Source organism: Lissotriton helveticus, chromosome 1_1, assembly GCF_964261635.1.
Source record: "Lissotriton helveticus chromosome 1_1, aLisHel1.1, whole genome shotgun sequence".
NCBI classification, from domain to species: Eukaryota; Metazoa; Chordata; class Amphibia; order Caudata; family Salamandridae; genus Lissotriton; species Lissotriton helveticus.
Genome location: NC_136057.1, coordinates 199,604,851 through 199,628,790, shown reverse-complemented (window position 1 = coordinate 199,628,790; position 23,940 = coordinate 199,604,851). Strand labels below are relative to the sequence as shown.

The window sequence follows — 23,940 nt, the reverse complement described above, 5'->3', positions numbered from 1 at the left end:
TGAGAGTAATCTGGAAGCCTTTCTGATGTGGATCAATACCCTAGACAACAATTTAAGATTTACCAACACCACAAGTAAAACTGACATTGTCTTCCTGGATGTACTAATTACGATATCTGGCACTTGTCTAACCACTAAAACTCATCATAAACCAACAGCAAAGAACAATCTATTAGAATTCAGCAGCTTTCATCCACGCCCCCTAAAAGAGAACCTGCCTTATGGGCAATACCTTAGGTTAAGGCGTAATTGTAGTAGCATTACTGACTTCAAGGAACAAGCCTCGAGTCTAACTGAAAAACTAAAAGACAAGAGGATATCCTCCTGCAATCCTTAACAAGGGCTTTAAGAGAGCTAGAAATCAGCCGAGAGAAGTCTTGCTAGAAGAAAAAACCAACAGCCAAGACCTGGTACCACTCACTTGTGTGACAACATTTAATGGGCTGTCAAACTATATGAAAAAAACCATAAACAAGCATTGGAGTATCATAAAATCAGCAAAAAAAGACTGGGAAAAACCAATGTTTTCTTTCAAAAAAGGCCGGAGCTTAAGAGATGCCCTGGTTCACACCCGCCCGAAACAGAAGAATGACCCTCATACACCCTCAGTCACTACAGCATGGGGCCTTCCCCCCATTACAGGGAATTATCCCTGCTCAGACTGTAGCATATGTCACCTAACAGAAACTTCAAAATCACTTTCATTGGAAACAGGAAAAATCTGGACACAAGTTGCACACACCAACTGCAACTCAAACAATGTGATATACTTAATAACATGTCCCTGTTCCTTACGTTACATCGGAATGACAACAAGAAAAGCGAAACAGCGCATTGGTGAGCATCGGAGTAATATCCGATGCAAAAAAGCTACAACTAAACTGAGCCGACACTATTTGGAACATAACCATACCCCAAATGATATGAAATGGACAATAATTGAAAAAATCACTGGTACCACAAATATCACTAGCAGGCTCTTTGAGAAAGAACAGCGGTGGGTGTACCGTCTAGGTACCAACATCATTGGGCTCAATGATGATATTCCGTGGAATACAGTACTAAACTGATGGTCCCCCGCATATTAATGAACACTAGGTCATGAACAATTCCTGAAAAAAATCTTACAAAAAATATTTTTTCTAAATAAGAGAAATTTATGAGAAATGAGTACCTAAAAGACCCGTCTGATCAGTAGCGCACAACAAATTAACATTCTGCTGTTGAACATTTCAAATGGACCTTTGGATCCTTATGAATATATACCACCATTCAGTGAACATTATGTTGACTCTGCGCTCCCACCTACACTGATATTTGCAGATCTGAACCAAAATTAATGAAGCCCAGACAAAATCACTTCCATTCATGATAAAAACGATTGTATTTCGAACAGCCAAGAGGCATTTGATTGTTGCATGCCGTCTTGTTGACATTCTCGAAATCACTGATTGGCCCATTGATCCAAGCCTCCCTTTGGAGACACAATGCAATTTCCCACACGAACACGAGCGCAACCAAGCCTCGTTTTCGTCAAGCCTCACGAGCGCAACCAAGCCTCTTTTTCGTCAAACCCCGCCCGCGGGGAAGCACACCCCGGCCTCGCTCAGGTGCAGCCACGCCCACCCGGAAGAGCGCCAACAACGTTACTCAGCCTTTTTAAACGTCCCCACCGGCCCCGTTCTCCATCGTCGGGGTCCGGTTGAGGAAGTACGAGGTGTACAAGCGGGCTGCGAATGCTGAGGGCGTGAGTAATGCTGCAATGACGATCGGACAATACCACGCAATGAAGCTAAGTTGAACGCGATTCCGAATGTTTCTAGCCTATTTTCTTTTTCCTTAGGATGTGCCAGGGACACTCCAACCCCCCTCCTGAGACCCATGGTGCAGATAGCGCCTAACTTTAAAGTGAGATATGTTCCTTTATATCAAACTGATGTGTGTGGGTCACTGACTCTTTGTCCATTGATCCTCTGAAACACCTACACCACGTGATTTTAATCCCCTGCAAGCCATTCACGGCTTTTTTAAATCACTATCGTCACTACACTTCCCAGAACTAGATTTATCATCCCTAGAGGGTATGCGGATGGTGTTTAATTCTAGTAGTTAGTCTGGGAACACATTTGCTGCCACTTACTTGGAGCACCCTGAACGGAAAGGCGCTATGGCATAGCTTTACAAATAATTGTTTGTTTGTCTTATATGTCTGTCCGTCTTCTTGTTCCACAGGTGCCAAGACACTCCATAACTAGGAGTGATTTTTCGGAATGAGCAATTGCTCTTCCAATTTTTATGCACTTTAAACACTTTTTTCATTTTCACTTTCACGTCCCCAGGTTAGGGTGGACGATTAGAGAGTCCATACCGCCAGGGTTTAACATTGTCCTGATGAATGCCTAGGTAAATTTAAACCAACACTAAGGCTGAAACATGTTGACTAAGTTATTTCTGAATTAAACCATCCATTACCTTGGCTTTACAATTCAGACACATAGAACTCTTTTTATTGTGTCCTAGGGATCATTAATAAACTTTTTTTAGATACCCTTTAGACACTTTTAAGTTTAATTTAACCCTTCAACACACCCATCACACAATACCAGCTCCGCAGTCTCCTGGCGTCGCAGCACACCGAAGAGGCATTAGGTCTCTTCGGTGGGGCCCGATGATGAAGCATGACACTGACTAGGTCGGTGTGTGAGGGCTTTCTTTTCAAACCCAAATAGGGTGTGAACTTCTCGAGTCTTTTGGCTCCATCTAAGTGGCTTACAAGAGACATTAACCTCTCTTCCTTTGTTTATTGTCATATTATTGGGGATCAAGAGAGTGTTCCTGTAATTCCCTACCTCTCCCATTGTTTTTTGGAACTATTGGTTGCACCAGAGGGGTGAAGGAGTCATACAATAAATCTGGCACATGAGGGTCTTGCTGGTATGAGGGCAACCAAGCGCAGGGTAAGGTCAGAATACTGGAAAGGGCAACAAGAGACTGTTTATCATGCACATTGTGAGAAGTTGGCCTGATAGGTGATGTTTCCAATTCTGGAACCACCTATTATCAGACCAAACAATCCCTTATGGTGTCTGGTTGTAAGTCAACCTTATTAGACAAGCTATCCTAGGGGTAGCATGGACTAAGCAGCCTAAAGGCTTAACTTAAGAGGTCGTGTTAAGCGAGCTGTTTTACCACATACAATCCTGTAGTACCAAACGAAAGGACACCACACAAGTATATATTATAAAAATATATGTATTTATTACTAAAAACAATCCCCAGTATTCTTTATGAATAAAGGGGCACAAGCGTTAAATCAAAAGCACTGTTTAAACATACAAAGTTGCACAATTATGGATGAGGGCAGGGGGCCACTCAAACCATATACTAAACAAGTGGTATAAGAGATGCCACTCGAGCAGTGGTTAGGCCTAGGGCCTAGGGAATCGCTGGGAGCAGTCAGGACAAGCAATGCTGAAGTCGGGAATGGCCCTCGGGATTCGGGAGATGTGCGGAAAGCGCACGCATGCACCAATGTTAACCAATGGTGCGTAAAAGTTGTAAAGTTAAAGTTTAAGGACACTTCCGCTGAACCTAGAGGAACAAAACTTAACACACAGACCCTAGAGATGTGCACCAGTGTGGGAACACCGGCGGAGCAAAGTTACCTCACCCACAGGAAGTGGGTGCACAGGGTTGAAGTGGCGTCGGGTTTTGACACGCAGGCTCTTGGTGCTTGAAGCTGAATGGGCTGCAGGCGGGTTGAAGATGAAGTGTCCGGTGGAGTCCAAGGGTGGACTCAAGTCGAAGGGTACCTGAAAGCAGAGGGGACAGAGTCTGGGTCACTCAGCAGTGACCAGGGTGGAACCAGGACGGAACCAGGCAATGTCGGGCGCAATCAGGTGGTCGTCGAGGAGCTTCTCTCCGCTGTCACGTGGGCTCTGGGGCATCTGCGACGTCCAGGAGCAGGTCACGATCTGTCCCACGCAGGCTCTCACCGTCGGCGCTGTCGGCTTCAAGTTTGGAGCAAACAACACTTGGCAAGAGCAATCCACGCGGAACCGGGAGATTGCTTCTCACTCGAACCAGGAAGGTCAGAGTGGGGGCTCCTTTTCAGGGGAGCTGGTGTGGATCTGGAGCAACCAGATTCACGAGTCTTCTTCGTAGTTTCGTAGGCACAGGGACCACTAGCCAACTGGCAAGTGACCGGGCCAACGCGTTGAGCCAAATGGAGCAGAAGGGCCCCACGCAGCACTCGTCGAGTGTGGAGGGCTGAACTTCGGCTCAGGAGTAGCTCAGGGTGGGGGCTTCTCAAACCCCGGTGCACAGCTTCGAGGGTCACTCGTGGGCTGCACGGTCAGCGTCTCGTGGTCAATTCAAGATGGCGTGTCCCACGCTTCCGGTCGCCTCCACGGGTCTCAGCTCTGCAGGGACTGTGGATCGGGCTGTTGGAAGGCAGGCAAGCTTGATCTCGTCGATCTCAGTCGCTCGAGTTCCGGCGGGAACTGCAACTAAGTAGACGTCGAGGGCTGGATGGTGCCTGCTGCTGCAGGGTGGTCACTCCTTGACCACAAGGGAGATTCTTCGGGCTTCCACGTTGAGATGGAGGTCGAAGGGTCCAGAGTTTCGTTTCTAATGTTTCTTCCAGGAAATCTGATGTGCATTGGCACTGCTCCCACTCTTATTCGAATCTGGGGGGCGTGATTACCTGCTAGGTCCCCCCCTATGGGTGGGACCCAGGAAGTGGGTGGATACACCCCCTTCCTTTGATCCAGGCCGCCCTAGCACGAGGGCTGGAGTGCCCCAGAACCGGTTTGGCCGGATTATGCAAGGGGCAGCCTTGTGCGCCCCAAGCAGTGTCTGGTTTCTTTCAAACCTCCCTGCTACAATCCACTATCTCCTGTCTGGAGGGCGGTGACACCCTCCTGTGACAGGAAACCCTTTGTCCAGGCCCCATTTGGTCGAGTTTCGGTCAACTGCAGGGGTCCAGACATTTGTCTGTGGCAGAGGCATCCATTTTGTGGATCTTAAGGTCTTTGGAGAAATTAACCGCATTTAAGTAAAGCAACATGTCCTACCCCTCTAGAGGGGTGGAATGCTATCCCCGTCGCCAGAACTGGCGAGGGGATAGTATTCCAAATCGTATGACACCTTACACGACATGTTTTGATAAAGCCAAACCAAAGTTGCTATTTAACCGCGAGGATTATAAGGCACTTAAGAGTATATGGTATGGCATTATCCTGAAACAGCTTAGGGAGTTGTTCCCGACAGCTGCAGACAGGCTCAGCTCATGCTAGAGCTCCATCTCACATAAAACCACGCACTCTGCCTCCAGGATTGATGAGGCTTTCCATAGGAGTGGCTCACAGGTTTACATGTGTCCAGATATAGGTTTAGATATAGGTATACTATATCTAAGCAAGGGGTGATTACACCACCTTACCCCAGCTGAGTGATCAGCCAGTTGTGTCAATTTAAGAACCAGCCAGGGGTGGCAAAAGATATGCTGCAGCCCCTGGTAGGCCTTGGTGGCCCCTATGCCCTGGGCACCTATAGTGCATTACACAGGGGCTGACAAGGAGTCCATTTCCAATTGTGGTATGTGCCTATAGCACATGTGTCAGTAATTTAGTGAGAGAACAGCAGGCTGGGGGTCTGATCAGCAGGCCCACAGCCTCAGTAGTCGAAAACCAGTGAAGCAAAAATTTGGGGTGACCATAGGATAGCAGACCCTACTTTCCTACACAACCCCCCCCCCCCAAACGCAGGGACATTAAACTAACCTTGACCAGATAAGTCTTCATGTTCTAAGTGGAAGTACCGGGAGAGACCATCTGCATTACCATGGTCAGTCCCTGGGCGGTGCTCCACTGTAAAGTCCATCCCCTGTAGGGAAATGGACCACCTGAGCAGTTTGGGATTTTCACCCTTCATCTGATTGAGCCATAAGAGGGGCTTATGGTCTGTCTGCACCAGGAAGTGAGTTCCAAACAAGTAGGACCTCAACTTCTTTAATGCCCAAACCACAGCAAAGGCCTCCCTCTCAATGGCTGACCAACATTTCTCTCTATGGGTCAGCCTTCTGCTAATGAAAGCAATAGGCTGGTCTTGACCATCTTGATTAAGTTGTGAGAGCACAGCTCCCACCCCCAACTCAGAAGCATCTGTCTGTACAATGAACTGTTTGGAGTAGTCAGGACTCTTCAGGATAGGTGCAGAGCACATGGCCTTCAGGTCATCAAATGCCTTCTGACAGCTAACTGTCCACTGAACCTTTTTTGGCATCTTCTTGGATGTCAAGTCATTTAATGGTGTCACTATAGACCCATAGTTCTTCACAAACTTCCTGTAATACCCAGTCAGGCCCAAGAAGGCTCTGACTTGTGTCTGGGTAACTGGAGGAGCCCAGTCCTGTATGGCCTGGATTTTGCTCTCCAGTGGCTGTACCTGGCCTCCACCTACTAGGTGGCCCAGGTATACAACCTTACTCTGCCCTATCTGGCACTTAGTGGCCTTGATAGTTAGGCCTGCCTTCTGCAGGGCCTCCAAAACTCTCTTCAGGTGGATCAGGTGATCCTCCCAGGTGGAGCTAAAGACAGCAATATCATCTAGATATGCTGCGCAAAAGTCATCCAACCCAGTAAGGACTTGGTTCACCAACCTTTGGAAAGTGGCAGGTGCATTCTTCAAACCAAAGGGCATTACCACAAACTGATAATGACCACTAGGGGTAGAGAATGCTGTTTTGGCTTTTGACTCCTCAGCTAGTCTGATTTGCCAGTAGCCAGCTGTCAGATCGAATGTGCTCAGAAACTTGGCAGAAGCCAATCTGTCAATGAGCTCATCTGCTCTTGGAATGGGGTGAGCATCTGTCCTAGTGACAGCATTGAGGCCCCTGTAATCCACGCAAAACCTAATTTCTCTCTTTCCATCTTGGGTATGAGGTTTTGGCACCAGGACTACTGGGCTGGCCCATGGGCTCTCTGATGGCTCAATCACTCCAAGCTCCAACATCTTTTGCACCTCAGCCTTGATGCAATCCCTGACATGGTCAGGTTGCCTGTAGATCTTATTCTTCACAGGCAGACTGTCACCAGTGTCCACTACATGGGTACACCAGTCAGTCTGGCTGGGTGTGAGTGAAAACAAATGCCTGTGGGCCTGCAAAACTTGTCTGCAGTCCATCTGTTGCTGGTCAGTGAGGCTGCCTGCCAAGGCTACTCCATCAACTGAACCATCATCAGGGTTCTGAGAAAGCAGGTCTGGGAGAGGGTCACTCTCTTCCTCCTGATCCCCATTTGTGGCCATGAGCAAGCTCATGTCCTCCCTGTCTACAAAGGCTTTCAAGCGATTCACATGGATTACCCTGTGAGGGCTCCTGGGTGTTCCAAAGTCCACCAAGTAGGTGACTTCTCCCTTCTTTTCAATGATAGGATAGGGTCCACTCCATTTGTCCTGGAGTGCTGCTGGAGCCACTGGCTCCAGTACCCACACCTTCTGTCCTGGTTGGAACTCTACCAGTACAGCCTTTTGGTCATGCCAAGCTTTCTGTAATTCTTGGCTGGCCTCCAGGTTTTTGGATGCTCTTTCCATGTACTCAGCCATCCTGGAGCGGAGACCAAGTACATAGTCCACTATGTCTAGTTTGGGTTGTTTGAGAGGTAACTCCCATCCTTCCTTCACCAAACACAATGGACCCCTCACAGGGTGGCCAAACAAAAGTTCAAAAGGGCTGTAGCCAACCCCCTTCTGTGGGACCTCTCTGTAAGCAAAGAGCAGGCAGGGTAAAAGAATGTCCCATTTCCGCCTGAGCTTCTCTGGTAATCCTTTTATCATGCCTTTAAGGGTCTTGTTAAATCTCTCCACAAGCCCATTGCACTGTGGATGATATGGGGTGGTAAACTTATAGTTTACCCCACATTCCTTCCACATTGCTTTCAGATAGCTAGACATAAAATTTGTGCCTCTATCTGATAGTACCTCCTTTGGAAAGCCCACTCTTGAGAAAACTGCAATGAGGGCTTTTGCCACCACAGGTGCTGTGGTGGTCCTTAGGGGAATAGCCTCTGGATACCTGGTGGCATGATCCACTACCACCAGTATAAATCTGTTCCCAGATGCTGTTTGGGGGTCCATTGGACCCACAATATCAATTCCAACTCTTTCAAAGGGAACTCCCACCACAGGTAATGGTATTAGGGGGGCCTTTGTTGTGCCACCTGACTTACCACTGGCTTGGCAAGTGACACAGGAGCGACAAAACTCCTTGACATTTTCTGACATGTGAGGCCAGTGAAAGTGTGAAACAAGCCTGTCCCACGTCTTGTTCTGGCCTAAGTGTCCTGCAAGGGGAATATCATGGGCCAAGGTAAGAAGGAACCCCCTAAACTGCAGAGGTATGACCAACCTCCTGGTCATGCCAGGCTTGGGGTCTCTAGCCTCTGAGTAAAGGAGTCCATCATCCCAATACACAGTATGGGTACCTTGGGCATCCCCAGCAGCCTCAGCAGCAGCCTGCTGTCTGAGGGGTTCAAGGGAAGGGCAATCTAATTGAGCCTGCCTCAGGTCTGCCCTTGAGGGTCCCCCTGTCCCCAGAAACTCAACCTGGTCAGGTTCAAGCTCCTCAGAGACAGTCTCCTCTTGGACTGCAGAATCAGTTTCCTCTGAAACTTGATCCTCAACCTGGGGCAAGGTGGAAGGCTCAGCCTTTCCTCTCTTGCTCCTTCTCTTGGGTTGTGGTTGGTCTATTGTTCCAAGATCCACCACTGGTTCAGGAAGGCACTTCTTAGCCTGAGCCCTTGTCATGGCAAGGACATGCTCTGAAATCCCTAGCATTTCTGCATGAGTCCTGTACTCCACTTCTGACCATGCTGAGCTTTCAAGATCATTGCCTAACAGACAGTCTACTGGAAGGTCTGCACTCACAACAACTTTCTTTAGGCCATGGACCCCTCCCCAGGAGAAGTTCACAACTGCTACACTATGGGAAGTAGTGCAGTTGCTTGCATTGGTCACTAGGTAACTCTCACCTAGTACAATCTGTCCAGGGTCCACAAAGTCAGGTGTCACCATTGTGACACTGGCACATGTGTCCCTGTAGGCCTGAGCCAGTTTCTCATTAATTAAGGGAGTCTGCCTGTATTTGCCCAGGTTACTGGGGCTTACTGCAGTGGGCAACTCAATGTCCACATCATACAGGAGAACTGCCTGTGTAGGGATTCTGACTAGGCCAGATCCTACTTCAATACCCAGGGTCAACCCAGCTACACCCTTGGACTGTGTTCCACCACTGCTTACTGTACTTGGGGTTGCAGTTGCTTTAGGAGCTGGAGTGGTGGGGACTGGATTTGCCTTGGTGCACTCACTGCCCCAGTGTGAAACTGATTTGCAGGTATTACACCAAGGTGTCTTTGGACCTTTGTTCTTCTTCTTCTTGTTTCCATTTTGGGAACCACCCTCCTTACTATTAGTTTGGGGGCCTGAAGACTTCTGGTCTTTTTCTTTATCTTTCTGATTACCACCCTTCTGGTCTGTTTTCTTCTGGTCACCACCTTGTTTCTGGGGTTTCTGCTTAATCCTTGTTCTGACCCATTTGTCCGCCTTCTTTCCCAATTCTTGGGGAGAGGTCAGATCAGAGTCAATAAGGTATTGATGCAACAGCTGGTTTGTACAGTTATTAAGGATCTGTTCTCTCATCATAAGATTGTACAATCCTGTATAGTCTGAAACTTTACTTCCCTGCAACCAACCCTCCAAAGCCTTAGTGGCACACTCAACGAAATCAGTCCAGTCTTGAGTCTGTGCTTTTTGGGTGTCTCTGAACAACAACCTGTATTGCTCAGTGGTTAGGCCAAACCCTTCAATAAGAGCACTCTTCAAAACAGAGTAGTTTTTGGCATCCTCAGGTCTAACTGTGAGGAGCCTGTCCCTCCCTTTCTCAGAAAAGGAGTACCATAAAATTGCTGCCCACTGATCCTCAGGAACCTGCTGTACCATGCAGGCTCTCTCAAGAGCAGTCATCCATTTGTGGATGTCATCCCCTTCTTTGAAGGGGGGCACAATTTTTGTCAGGTTTCTATTGTCATAGCCCCTGTCTTTTTCTCTTGGAAATTTGCTGCCACCAGTGGCATCTAAGCCACTTAATTTCTGCTCTCTTGCCAAGGCAAGTCTAGCTTGAGCCAAGGCTACCTCCTCCCTCTCTATCTGGAGTTTGACAGCCCTCATTCTGGCCCTATGCTCTAGCTTTTGAGAAGCAGTCATGCCTCTCTGTGATTCTCTGGAGGCACTAGAAATATGAGAGTCCCCTGAGGGAGATCTCACTCTTCTGTTGCCTGGGAGAATAACATGGTGGGATCTGGGGAGGTGCTGGCCCTCTCCATTCCCCAGTAGGTCTAAGTTGGCCTGGCTAAGCCTGGCAACTGGGACCTGGCTACCCCTCGGATCCTGATCTTCTAAGTCTTCAACTTCTGAGTCCTCCTCCTCCTCTTCTTCTTCCTCATCTTCCTCCTGAGGGGGGTCAGTTACAGGGGGGTTCCCTCCATTTCCTGTCTCTAGGGAAGCTTCCTTCGCCCTTTCTAAGTCATCCTGCTCTAGGATGCCTACCAGGATTTGGCAGGTGGGACTTCTGCCCCTTTTTAACCCTCTTGATTTGCACAAGGCAACCAAGTCCTTTCGGGTTAGTTTGTCATAGCTGAAAGTTGCCTGGGTAAGGTCAACTGTCACAGGAGTAGACCCTGAGGCTTTTCCTGTGTCAGACATGACTGCTAGTGAGGTGTAAGTGGTGCACTTACCTACACTAAGTGTTTTCCTACTGTACCTTGCTAGATATGCTGCAGCCCCTGGTAGGCCTTGGTGGCCCCTATGCCCTGGGCACCTATAGGGTCATCAGTTGAACAGGGAAGTGAGAAATTGGTATTGGCTCATCACACCACCATCAACAGTGTCACGGAAAAGGTGCTTTTCGGGGTTATGTGTGGAAGGAAAGTAAGAGGGCTGGTGTCCAAAGGAGTGGAAAGGCAAAACTGGGCAGAGAATGTTGATGGAGTTGGTAAAGGGTTTGCCATGGGTGGATGGGTGGTTGTAAGGAAAGGACGCAGAGAAGACAGAGGGTTGGCTAAATTCTCCGATTCGTTACAGGTGAAAAAGTTACCCATACACTGCATTACTGAGTGAAGGTTAACACGCCGAACTGTGCAGAAAATGATGGTAGACTGCAGGTTGAGGAGTAGAATGGAGGGTGACGTTGTTGACGATGTTTATGTGGGGGGAGAAGAGGGTATGCAGAATGAAAGGAGGCAAGGAGAACGAAGAAGTAAAAGGCACAGTGAAAGTGATTCGGTGCATCAGTCTACAAGAGTTAGGCAGAAGCCGATTTGTCATGATTATTATGTCATGGAGTGAACCCATCCCTGAGGTGCAGTGTTACGTGCAATGCAGGATCTTTTGTGCAATGATATGTTATATTTTTTGCACTTTTACATTTCATGTTAATGTTATGCATATATGTGTGTATGCCTATCTGCACACACTTTCAAGGCATATGTGTATGTATAGATATCGCATGGGAGTGTTCTTAGATGTATATTCTTTTTTGTTTTTGCTTTGATGTTTTATCTGTTCCTTTCGGTTTCTGTTTTATTGTTTTATACTCGCCTCTTAGCTTACTACTTTTAATGGTTAATATGAGAAGGGAGATGTGTTGCATTCAGACTCCTTCAAGTCTTCTTCACGAGACATAAGGTGTGGAACAGTTCTCCATGCTTCGTGTGTCGTGAGGATTCTGTGAGGGAACAGTATTATAAGTGACCGTTGTGAGCTATCTGGCAGTTCCCTCTCGATGTTACGGGAATCTGGATAAAGCCTATACTCTTAATCTGTGTACCAGTGCCTAAATTCAAAGGTCTTTCAAACACATTAAAAAGGAGAGCTTTCGATAACAATGCCTTTAATACTTGGGGCACTGCTTTGACTTTTTCTCAAAATGCCTCGCTGCTGAACAGAGGGCACTTAAAAAAGAAAAGGAATCTTCACAACGGGGCACACAACACAATGGTGCATCAGTCCACATAAGAAAGGAAAATGTACCTAGGCTTTGAGTTTACTAGGACAGGCTCACTGCCCGCTCACCATTTACCTTGAGTCCAAAACTCACCTTTATGTGGTTTAGTTCAGTGAGAACTGCGCAAGTCTCTGTTCCAGGGCACCTGTAAGTAAATGAAAGAATGTAAGAAAGGCACAAAGGCTTAAGAGATCAAAAGTGTCAAAAGTGATTCTTCCCTCAATTTTGCTGCCACATTTACAGAAAAGGGCTCAGCTAACAGAAAAATTTGAAATAACCAATACATGGACTTGTCAGCTGCCAAAGACGTCTGATTTGATTTGCATCTTGGGAGGTTACAATGGCTAATGAAATTAAAAGTTTCCCTACCTAAATACTCTGCTCCATGCTGGTGGAAAACGCACCTGATGCAATTAACAGCAGCAAGACTGGGCAGTGGAATAGCAACAGCTCATGTCTACTTCCCACAAACGAAGACAACCTGAATGTGAACTCCGGACAATACAGAACATGTCTACTTCCTACAACCAAAGACCACCTGAATATGAACTACAGCCACCTACAGCACACAAGTCCCACAGTCCAAAGACCACCTTACTGAACTCCAGAAACTTACAGTATGTGTCTACTTCCCACAACTAAAGACCACCTAACTGAACTCCAGCAGGCAACATCCTCCATGTGAAGTTATGTCACTAGAAGTCCCACTAGTTTATGACCCAATCAGCCCCTTTGGAGAGATAACAAAAAGGTCTCAGAGAAAGCAAGAGAGGGGGTGGAACTTCTTGTTCATAGGCCAAGGGCTACAAGATAGACTTTGGACTTAGAAAGGGACACAAATATGGATATAAAGTGAATTGCTCCTTTGCTCCAGAACCTAAAACGTTCAACAGCTGAGTTTAAAGTTGAAATCTACCACTGGCCGTGCTATGTGGGGGTGAGGTAGTCATTGATCTGGCCAGGCGAGGAAAAAATGATTAAATAACTCAAGAATATTATTCTATGCTGTCATATCGCCCATGATCCGTATCACAAATTGTTAGTGGGTGGAACCAAGTATACTTAACACGCCAGTGTTAAATGCTTGGTCCGCTGTGCATTCAACTTGCATGCTGGGTTCTGAGGAGTGCACCAGTCAATGCTGATAACAAAAGGATGTGGGTGGGGTAGGCAGCGCACACTGTACACAAGAAGTGGTTACTTTTCACTTATATATCATAGAGACTAGAAACCAAGTTGTGAATAAAGGCCATGACAGGGGGAGAAGGGCAGAAGCACAAGCATGAAAATCCATTGTTTAAAATAACAACATACATGATGTTTGTACAAATTGGAACAATCATCAAAAGGTCTGGAAAGAGAGAGGTCATGTAGTCACCTTTTTAGTCTCCCGGCCAGGTGGCAACAGTTGTGCCACTTTTAGGGCTTCACAGTTCAGCAGTGCACTCCGGTCAACGTCTAAGGGAACCATACATTCACTCAGGCACCAATTTGTCTAGAAGGCAGCATTTTCACTTACAGCGGCGTAGCACACTAGCACATGTTTGGCAAGTGCCAGGGGCTAACCAGTAAGATGGCCATTCTGACACAATTTGACAAAAAGTCTCTTATTCAGCTTATCACTTTGCTCTAGCACACTCTCGACAAGTACCATGGCTGCGGTGGAAGAATCCATTTGGGCTCTGTCCATCCAAGTGACCACAGGCTTACGAGTGAGATCTTGACACCGTAATCTGCTAAGGCACACTTCAGCTGCTTCAGCAAATGTGATCGGCTCCAGTTCAGGAGCACACCTGCGGTACTCTCAGGAGTCTCTGTTAAACAGACCAACTGCACAAGAGACAGACTGGGTTTGAGTCAATGAAAATAGTCAAAACTTTAAGATTCTCCCTCATAAAAAAAGTTTTAATGGATTACTTATTTATTTATTACTGCCCAAAACGTGTTTCACAACACTACAGTTGCTTCGTTGGGTCCTTACAAGTACTAGAATGAATTATAAATCGCGGTTCATCTGTAGGTTACCAGTTCTTTACAAACAGCTTTCACAGTAACGCAGTACATGATGTGCTTAGGAATTACTTTCATTCCTTAAAAGATCTAATATTGAATGGTCATTCTTTTGTTGATTATTGAGTAATATTCAGTGATTCCATTTCTAATAAGAGTTTGGCGACATGATAACCATCAACAGACCAGCGCAATTTGTTGTGTAGTGTCGTGAAAGCATGTTGGCTAGTAATCAATAAATAAGTTGTCAATTAAACCATTTTTGTGAGTGAATGAAGAGTGATGAAGATGAGTCACTGCCTGGCGAAAGCAGCAGAAGAGCTATGGGCTTTCTGGAGAGAAACCCTGCCTCATTACAACTCTCTTAACACTCGAAACAGTGACTCTTCCTGAAAGCTGGACATCTACCACGGCCATGCCTGGCAGGACCTCAAAAATCGTCTCCAGTCTCCCTTAGACTAACCTGAGCCATGCAGCATCAATCTCCGGGGTACTGTAAGCGCTGCAACAAACAACAACATTGAGAGTCCAATCCAGACCACCATGACCGAGCAGCCGTGGAGGGAAATCGGCATCACTGAGACACACTTTGTAAGTACCCAGTTGCCCTGATTTTGCTCCTGCCAGCTGTTAGTCCCTAACTGCGAGGAACACCTTTGCGCATCCAGCCCAGCCGAACTAGTTACTCTGTATCGAAGAACGGGCTGTGCAAACCTGCTACAAGACCCTTTAAACCCAAGCCCCCATTTGGGAGCTCTCAGACTTGTCCCCAAGATCCCCTGCGCAGCCTTTTTTCAGGTGCCTCTCTTCTGCGTAGCACACATCTACCAACCTCACCAGCACCCTGCTCCTGGCTAAACCTGGTCCTTCCCCGAAGACTGCTGGTAGGACTTTCGACCTGGGCCCATTACAACCTGAAACAGAGAAGGTGAACCCCTGAAACCGACTGTACTTACCTCTATGCATATATGACACTTCCTTTCATAGGATCGCATTGGGCGCACAACTTTCAAAAGTTTACTTACCTGTCAAAATTGATAACAAAAACAGTACTTAGTTTAAACGAAGTTCTTGGTTTTACAACATATACAAAAATACATTTTATGTTTTTAATTTGGTCCCAGATGTATTCTTTAAGTGTGTGTCTCATTTATTGCCTCTGTGAGTACAACAAATGCTTTGCAATACCCTCTGATAAGCCTAACTGCTGAGCCACACTACCACAAATGAGAGAGTTAGTGCTATCTACTTAAGCTGCTATAAACCAATTGGGGATCCACTAGACTCTCTACATAGTGCACTGAGGTCTACAACTTTGCATTTGCTGATACCACTTGGTCAATAAATGACTACATGAGCTAATCCAAATATTGCCTTTGGTTAAATTGCATGATTGATGTTTCTAAATGTCTAAAATTAACTATTAGGGCCTTGGTTAAGCCAGAGTTTTTGTTTTTTTAGAATTTAATAATTTACTAGAGTTAGGACCAGAAGTTTGTTTGAATTTTGTTCGATTTTCACCCCCTAAAAGGTCCCAACTTTAATAGAATAATGAGTATCTCAGGGGAAGTGGTTAAGGACCTTGACCTGATGTCAGAAGCTGGCTCAGTATGTCAGGGGTGCCTTTTGGGGTCAGATCTGCTTACCAGCTCCTGGTCGTAGTTGGGGGGGCCTTCTGGATTTAGACTGCAGCCGTTGGCTGGAGGCGGGTCACGGGGACTCGGGTCAGGATCGCTGGGGTGATCTCCTCGCAGGGTTTGCCCTCTCGAGCACGGCCCGTGGGCGGCGGATGCAGAGTGGGGCAGATTCGGGGTGTCCGGCCTTTGTAGTTGAAGGCAGGCAGGTCCTCTGTGGTTTTCGAGGTTGTTGGCTGCAGGACACACTGGGATTTCGCAGGAGCAGGTTCGGGCAGGGAGACAGGCCGATAGGGCTGAGGCCAAGTCAGTGGGCATCTTCCTCTTGTTAGTTGCTGTATGGCTGTTCGGTCATTCTTCTTGTAGTTTCTTCTTGTCTGAGAAAGCAAGGTTCAGGGGTGCCCCTAAATACTAGATTTAGAGGCGTTACAAGTGAAAGGTAGGGACCATTGGGTCCCTTCCCTGGGGTGGGTACACCCCCTATTATGCCACCCTCCAGTAGGAGTGGAGCATGAGCCTGTCCCTGTTTGGCGGAATCCCCCCATCTTCAAGATGCCGTGGACTGGGAGTTGGGCTTCCCCTCGCCTCCCCCATCTGAGGGTTGGATTTAGCAGAAATGGGGACACCTCTCTTGTTCACTTGTTTTTCCTGCCAGTTCTCCTGCCCAAAGTAGGGGTCAGAACCAGTGGGGACCAGTTGCTGAAAGCAGCAAGTGATCTGGGGAGGCTCACAAAGGAGGCAAGACTTTGAAGCTTCCCCTTCGTGAACCCTGCCCATCCTGGGGGGGGGGGGGGGGGGGGAGGCTTGGCAACTCGTCCCAGGATGTGTATTGTTTCAAGCCACAGAGAGCAGCAGGCTCTCGACCCAGGGGGTCCAGAAACATGTCTGCTGGTGACAGCTGAAAGCAGCCACTCAGTCTGGACACTAGTGGTAGGTACGTTTTCAGGAAGCATCCCTAAGATGCCCTATGTGTGTATTTTTCATGGGTTTCATTTGCTAAGAAGTTTGATACCAAACTGTTCAGTGTAGCCATTATGGTACTGTGGAGTTCGTAATGACAAACTCAGCACAACTGAAAATACTATAGGCAAAGCTTATACTGTAAATTATTGATATACTATATACCAATAAAATCTGGTTTTAGAAAAATGAAAAACTCCCAGCACCATATACTCTTAATGGCAGCACTGCACTTACAATATCTAAGAATGGAATGAGACACTGTAGGGGCACAGGGCTCATGCACTTGTACCCTCACCACTGGTATAGTGCACCCAGCCAGAGGGGTGACTGACCTATGCCAGGGCAGTGGGTTGCAGGCATGGCATGTGTGCCATGTCGACTTCACTTTGTTCTGCACCATATCATGCAGCCTGCATAGGCAGTGTGTGAGTGTAATGATACAGGACCTCTAAGGGCACAATAAGTGCTGCAGCCCTTAGAAGCCTTCTCTGGTCACAGTGCCCTGGGTACCTGTGGTACCATTACCAGGGGCTGACCTGTGGCCAGAGATGCCAATTGGCATTTATGCTTCAATGCAGTTTTATAGAAAGTACAGAGGCCCTGGGTACCGGATTAGCAGGAGCTCTGGGCACACTCAGTCAAAGTGCATTAGCAATTCAGCAAAAAGTGGGGGCAACCATGCAGAAAGATGGCACTTTCTCACACCTGACACCCTTCCAGCAACTTAAATACTCGCAGTTAAGGACCCTCTGTAAGGGATACCAGATTAAAACTGGCTCATACCCTTCTGCTGCAATGCTTAGAAGCTGTTAGCAGAGTTCATACTCCCCTCCCACAGATGAGCCTTCCAACCCTGAAGATCAGAGTTGGGAAAGTGATAGCGAGGATGGAAATGATCCTCCTCAACTCGAAAGAATGGTTGTGGTACCTGTATCCAACTACCGACCCAATGTAGCAGGAGCCCGCCCCCGCCTCTACTGAGAATAGCTCAGGTTGCTCAAGGTACAATGAAGATCTCACTAAGGAGGAAACTCTTCTGGAGAGATTGACCAAAAGACTAGCTCTCGAGGACAGGATACTGGCCATAGAATGGAAAAGGGCTGACATGGGTTTAGCATCCATGAATGGTGACAGCAAAATAATACCTAGGGATAGAGAGGAAACCTTTGACGCTAAAATCCCCAAAGGGATTGTCTCCAAATACACAGACGGTAATATCACCAAAAAGTTTACAGCTTTCGAGAGAGCCTGTAGAATGAGAAGACTCAAAACACACAAGATGATGGACGGAAAGTTGCACATTGGCAAAATATTCACCCCCAGTCACAGATCTGGGTTTAATCCATCGTTATTTTGCTCACCTCGCCACCCAAGTTCAGACATGGCCATATGCAAATCAGTCTTGACACTGTGCCTCATGGGAATAGTCCAGCCCGAACTGCCAAACCACATTTTCCCTGGACCGTGTGGAATTTTAGTTCGTGTAGTGAACATCATCTACGCCATCTTGCAGACTCACGTATGAACACACACGATAGCCATTTTAGGTGCCATGGTCTCCCTGTTCACGATCGCCCGTCAGCACATTTCCATGAACCTTGCAAGCCTTCCCCGCGCACCCTGGCTGCCCCCGCGCTCACATGCACAAGTCATGAACCCTCCCCTCCCATAGCTCTGTCGCAGGGAATCACACCCCGCGCCTGACCAGCACCTCCTTTCCGTCCATGAATACCCCTCCTTTGATGACCCTTCCTCTGAGCCTACACGTCAGCACTGACCACTGGTCATCCTTTATCCCGAGGATACAGTTTATTGCCCACTACTGTATGCACTCGCCTCTCCTGAAAGAGACCACTATTGATCATGACATCCCCACCCCCGGAGATTCGATCAGGCGCACACATTCCAAAGAGACCGGCAGAACACTCAGCTGCGTGATAGCCCCTCCCAATCATCTGAGGGGAAAGGGTCTCTACTGTTGTCATGTGTTGGAAGGGGCCGGAACTGGGGGGATGCCGGTGATGTCGTTCTCATGCTCTACAATGTCCCTGTTGTAATAAAGGACGTTCACATGTCTTGAACCAGTGTATAAAAGACCAGGTCTCAGAGAGGTTGAGAGAGCACCTCGAGACGATACCTTGTTGTCCGATCTGATGTGTTCCACTCCGTCGGAATAAAACTTGTTTCCTGTCTTCCAGTCTCCAGCGCCTGCCTCTTTATTGAGTAACTTCGTATGGTATTAGAGGCGTTTTACGCCGGGCAAATTTAACTTAGGAAACAATTAATGCAAATCGCCTGACCATTTTAAATTGATCTTTATCAATTGGCGTCCCAAACGCGGGGCCCATCAGCGACACGTGGATCCAGTGGGAGAGGTCCCGACGACAGAGTGAATGACTGCAACGATCGGAAGAGCTCCTGTCCGATAGACCCTCGTCTGACAGCCGATCATCTGAACTTCACTGATTCCGAGCAGACCTCTCCCGAGTGATCTACGGTCCTGACTGGGAACCACCAGGAGTGCCGCGATAGCAACAGAGAGTAGAGGACGATCGGGCGCTGGAAGCGGAAGACGAGAAACTGTCCATGCGGTCCGGGTAAGGTCGTGACACACGACAAATTGCGAAATTGATTGATTGATTGTTTGATAATACTAGTATTACTTATTTGTCTCTGAGAAATTCTCTATTTGCAAACAAACACAGAATCGCCATACTCGGTTTAGTCTTTGCAGATAGGGGAGAGTAGGCAACGCAAAACTTTAACACGTCGTGCCTATTCTTTTTTTCTCCCCATTGATTGATTGATTGAATCGAGCATTGAATTGTTCGAAGTTGGTTCTCTTAGGGATCTTCTCTGCCTGCAAACGGGGAAGAATAGGAATATTCTCTCTCCCTTTGCAGAGAGTGAAGGGTAGGTAACGCAAACCTTTAACACGTCGTACCTATTACGTTCCTCATTGATTGATTGTTTGACCAAACATTGACTGTTTGGAATTGGGTCTTTCGGGAGGTATTCTCTGTTTGCAAATAGTGTAGAATAGAATATTCTGTCCAGTCTTTGCAAATAGTGAAAAGATAGGTAGTGCAGGCTTTGGCCCCCCCATGGTAATCCGTCATGCCTATCTTCTCCCCATTGGCTCATAGTTGGGTCAACCCAGACCGCTTATTGGAGATGAACCATCCAGCTCCGCTGGAGGGCACCCCTAATAAGGACAGGTTTACTAAGCAAGGACTAGTCGCTATAGCTTATAGTAAGTTATGGCATAAATATACAAAAAAGGATCCTGAAAGCCAGTGGCCACTGATAGGTTCGTTTGATGAAAATAAAATAAAAACACTAGAAACAGCTGTAAAAATAAATAAGGCAACGCCCAATATGCTCGATAGTATCGGCATGTGGCGCAGAGAAGCAGAGCATCGCAGGAAAAGAGAGGAAGCAAAAACAGTGAAAGAATTACGAAAAGCAGCCCATCTGGCCGCAAAAGAACTAGATGAAGAAATAAGAAGAAGAGAGGAAGTTAAACAAACGCAAGAATCAGGACTGACCGGTCAATGCCCTGTCAGGACCACTCCTACGCTCTACCCGGAGATGCCCTCTAAACAACGGGCAAATGACGAGTTACTGCTCGGTCCTCCAATGATCTACATGCCTCCTCCTTATGCTCCCTGCCAGCCTCTAGCACAACACTCACCAGTCCAGAATCCAGTCGAGGGTAACCCTAGCGCTAGTGCCCCGACTCTTACGGTCTTCGCACCAGCCGCATCGGTAACAACACCAGATGAACTTGAGACTGGCAAACAGTTAACAGCCAGACCAAATAGGTTGAGCAAAGATGAGCGGGATGGAATCGACCAAATAGCAAAAACCCTGGTAGAACGGAAGGAGAGTGAAGAATATACGATGAATATACACAACTCACATGCCGGTAGTCACAGACGGCATTTTATTTTACGGTTCAGCTACCACACCCTGAACGCGTATGAGGATAGGTACCAGACTAAGGGTCCTGCTAAAGTGACGGCTCTATATAGAAAGGTTGATGTCGGAGATGGGGCTGAAAGCGATGTGACGGACCTTTTCATGCAAACGCTTGAGGTCTTCCGCCACCTCGCGGAGCAGAAACCAGAGGTCAAGCTCACAGTCCCTGAGACGATTGAGCCTTCACTAGGAGCAGCCAACACTATGATGCCTATCAGAGAAGCCGCCCCCTATTGGGTTCCCCCAAGAGGTCAGGGAACAAACGATGATATCAACCATGCAGATGCCAAAGGGAGGGTTGTGTACAACTGGGTTTACCAACCATGGGATCGGCAAGATATTTTAACTTTTAGACAAACCCTGCCCGATTTAAGAAAAAACCCTACAGCATTCTATACCGAATTAGGCACAGCCTTGGGCTCAACTATAATGACTCTAGTGGACATGGATTTGTTTTTCGGGTTGTGTCTGCCGGCTGACGTGTGGAAGCAAATCCGGAGAGCTGACCACGCGGAGCTGTTCGGACACACCTGGGCAAAACTCGATGAACTAGATAGGCAGCGAGAGCCCGGAAAGAAACCTTTAAAAGACATACTGGAACTCCCCGACAAAATAGTGCAGAAGTTAAAAACGTTTGTTCCAGAAAAGAAGGTAGACTGGTCGATAGTCACGGCCTGCCGCCAGAAACCTCAGGAGGACGTATCAGAATACTTCTCACGATTTGAAACAGTGTTCTCAGACTACAGTGGCCAAGACATGACCACCGCAACCGGACAACACCTATTCGTGCAGAACTACGTAAAGGGGCTATCACAAGAGGTCTCCCAAAAGTTACAGATTAGCGAAAGTAGTTGGGGAGCCTCTAAACCTGCAGCTATCCTTCAGATGGCTCAGTATTACGAACACCAAAAGAATGAGAACGAAAGGGCAACTGAGAAAAAGAAAAAGGACCTAAAGGAACGAGTAATGATTGCACAACTACAGGGAGTGACCACAGGGAGGGAACGGTATAGGGGGAACTACCAGTCGAATGCCCCTAGGAATTCGACCCCTAGAGACCGCAACCCCGCCCCTGGCGCTCCACGAACCGACCTTGATGAGAACCAATGTGCATTTTGTAAAGAATTTGGACATTGGAAGTCTCAGTGCCCAGCCCTTCGGGAACTGATTAGAAATAAAGAGACGAGGGACATGGCAAATGGCCCCAAAACTGGAGGGCAGGGACGAGGACAGACCCACGACACTCCCACAGTACCGGATATCGCCCGAAGGCGAGAAGGCATTGGTGGCGATTATTCAGTCCTTGGTAGATGCAGGAGTGGTAGAGGAAGTGGTTAGTAATGTCTGCAATAGTCCTATCCTACCCATTGTTAAGAAGCAAGGTGAGGGGGATGAGAAAGCGTACCGCTTCATCATCGACCTACGAGAAGTCAACAAAGTGCTGGTGCCACAGTACCCTGTAGTCTCGGACATCGCCACCATTCTGACTCATCCCGTCCACTGCCACCACCTTCACCGTTATAGATCTTAAAAATGCATTTTTCTCTATCCCCATCCATTCAGACAGCCGTTATCTCTTCGGCTTCACTTTAAAAAACCGTTCATACCGATTTTGTAGAGCTCCCCTGGGCTACACTGAAAGTCCCAGCATTTACAGCCAGGCCCTCAAAAGGCAGCTGGACGCCATCCAGCTACCAGATGGAGTGGTGTTGATCCAATATGTCGATGATATCCTTTTGGCGGCCGACACCACTCCACTTGCAATCACAGCCACTATCCAACTCTTGCACTTTCTCGCGGAGAATGGCCACAAAGTCTCCAAAAAGAAACTGCAGTTCTGTCAGTCCCAAGTAACATACCTAGGTCATCTCCTGTCCAAAGAAGGGAGAAAACTTACACCCGACCGAATCCAAACCATCCTAGACACCCCTATTCCAAGAACACAGAAGCAAGTCCGTTCATTAGTCGGCCTTACTTCTTTCTGCCGACAATGGCTACCAAATTTCAGTCTCATTATAAAACCCCTACTTTCCCTGTTGGCCAAAGATGTTCCGTTCCCACTCCCGTGGACTCGAGATGCCCTTTGCTCGGCACCCGTTCTAGGAACACCAGATTACTCCAAACCCTTCTCCCTCTACACTCACGAAAGGGAGGGATGCGCATTGTCCGTTCTGACCCAGTCCATCGGCGCCAAACAGCACCCTTGTGCCTACTTCTCTGCCACTCTTGACCCAGTCGCCAGAGCTCTACCAGCCTGTCTTCGAGCAGTAGCCGCTGCTGCTGTCTCTATCCGACAGAGTGAGGGAATTGTCCTTTCGAACCCTCTCACAGTATTAGTACCCCATGCAGTTGACACGCTTTTGAACCAGACAAAGACTCAACATCTGACTAGTGCACGACTGACAGGATACGAATTGACTTTACTTGCGCCCCACATCACTCTGAAGAGATGCACGACATTGAATCCTGCTACACTGTTACCCTTGCCCGAAAATGACCTCGATGTGCCCCCTATACACGACTGTGTGACCCTCACGGACGAACAGACTAGGAGTAGAGTTGACCTCCGAGACATTGCTTTCACAGACCCTGACGGAGAACTATGGGTAGATGGCTCCTGCATCAAACTCCCAGACGGCACCACTTCTGCTGCCTATGCGGTAACGACTGCTCGAACAGTAGTTGAAACAGCTTGCATCATACAACGATCAGCACAGGCAGCAGAACTAATTGCCCTCACACGAGCATGTATCATAGCAGCAGGAACCACGGCGAACATTTACACGGACAGCCAATACGCCTTCGGAGTGGTTCATCATTTTGGGATCCTGTGGAGGGAAAGGGGATTCCTGACGTCCCATGGCACACCCATCCTTCACGGAGATTTAGTCTCCGCCCTGATTGAAGCAGTCCTTCTCCCCACACGATTAGCAGTGATCAAATGTCAGGCACCCAAGAAGGTGACAGATTTAGTTGGACAGGGAAACGCACTAGCCGACATCACTGCCCGAACCACAGCTGAGAATAGGGCCACGACACGCATATATGTGACAGGGTCAGAGGCAGAAAAATGGACCGACGCCAGGGAAACGATCAGGGAAATCCAATCGACCAGCACACCACACGAACTGACTGAGTGGGCACGGGTGGGTCTGAGGGACGATGAAGGCTGCTGGCGGACAAAGGACACAAACAAATGGTTGCTGCCTGATGCATACTTGATCCCCATACTGACAATGGCACACTCCCCTGCACACATAGGTTCTGCCCCCATGATCGAACTCATTTCCAAAG

The 23,940-nt window shown here is 47.7% G+C and overlaps 1 protein-coding gene across 5 annotated transcripts in view; it reads right to left on the bottom strand.

Annotated features, from left to right (window-relative positions):
* The window catches only part of DMAP1 (DNA methyltransferase 1 associated protein 1), a 588,998-nt gene that overhangs the window by 503,013 nt on the left and 62,045 nt on the right, over positions 1–23,940 (bottom strand). For all 5 annotated transcript variants that reach the window (XM_078663550.1, XM_078663471.1, XM_078663703.1 and 2 more), the window contains exon 2: positions 12,152–12,203. The gene's annotated coding sequence lies outside the window, so the exon portion shown is untranslated. The remainder of the gene's footprint in view (positions 1–12,151; positions 12,204–23,940) is intronic.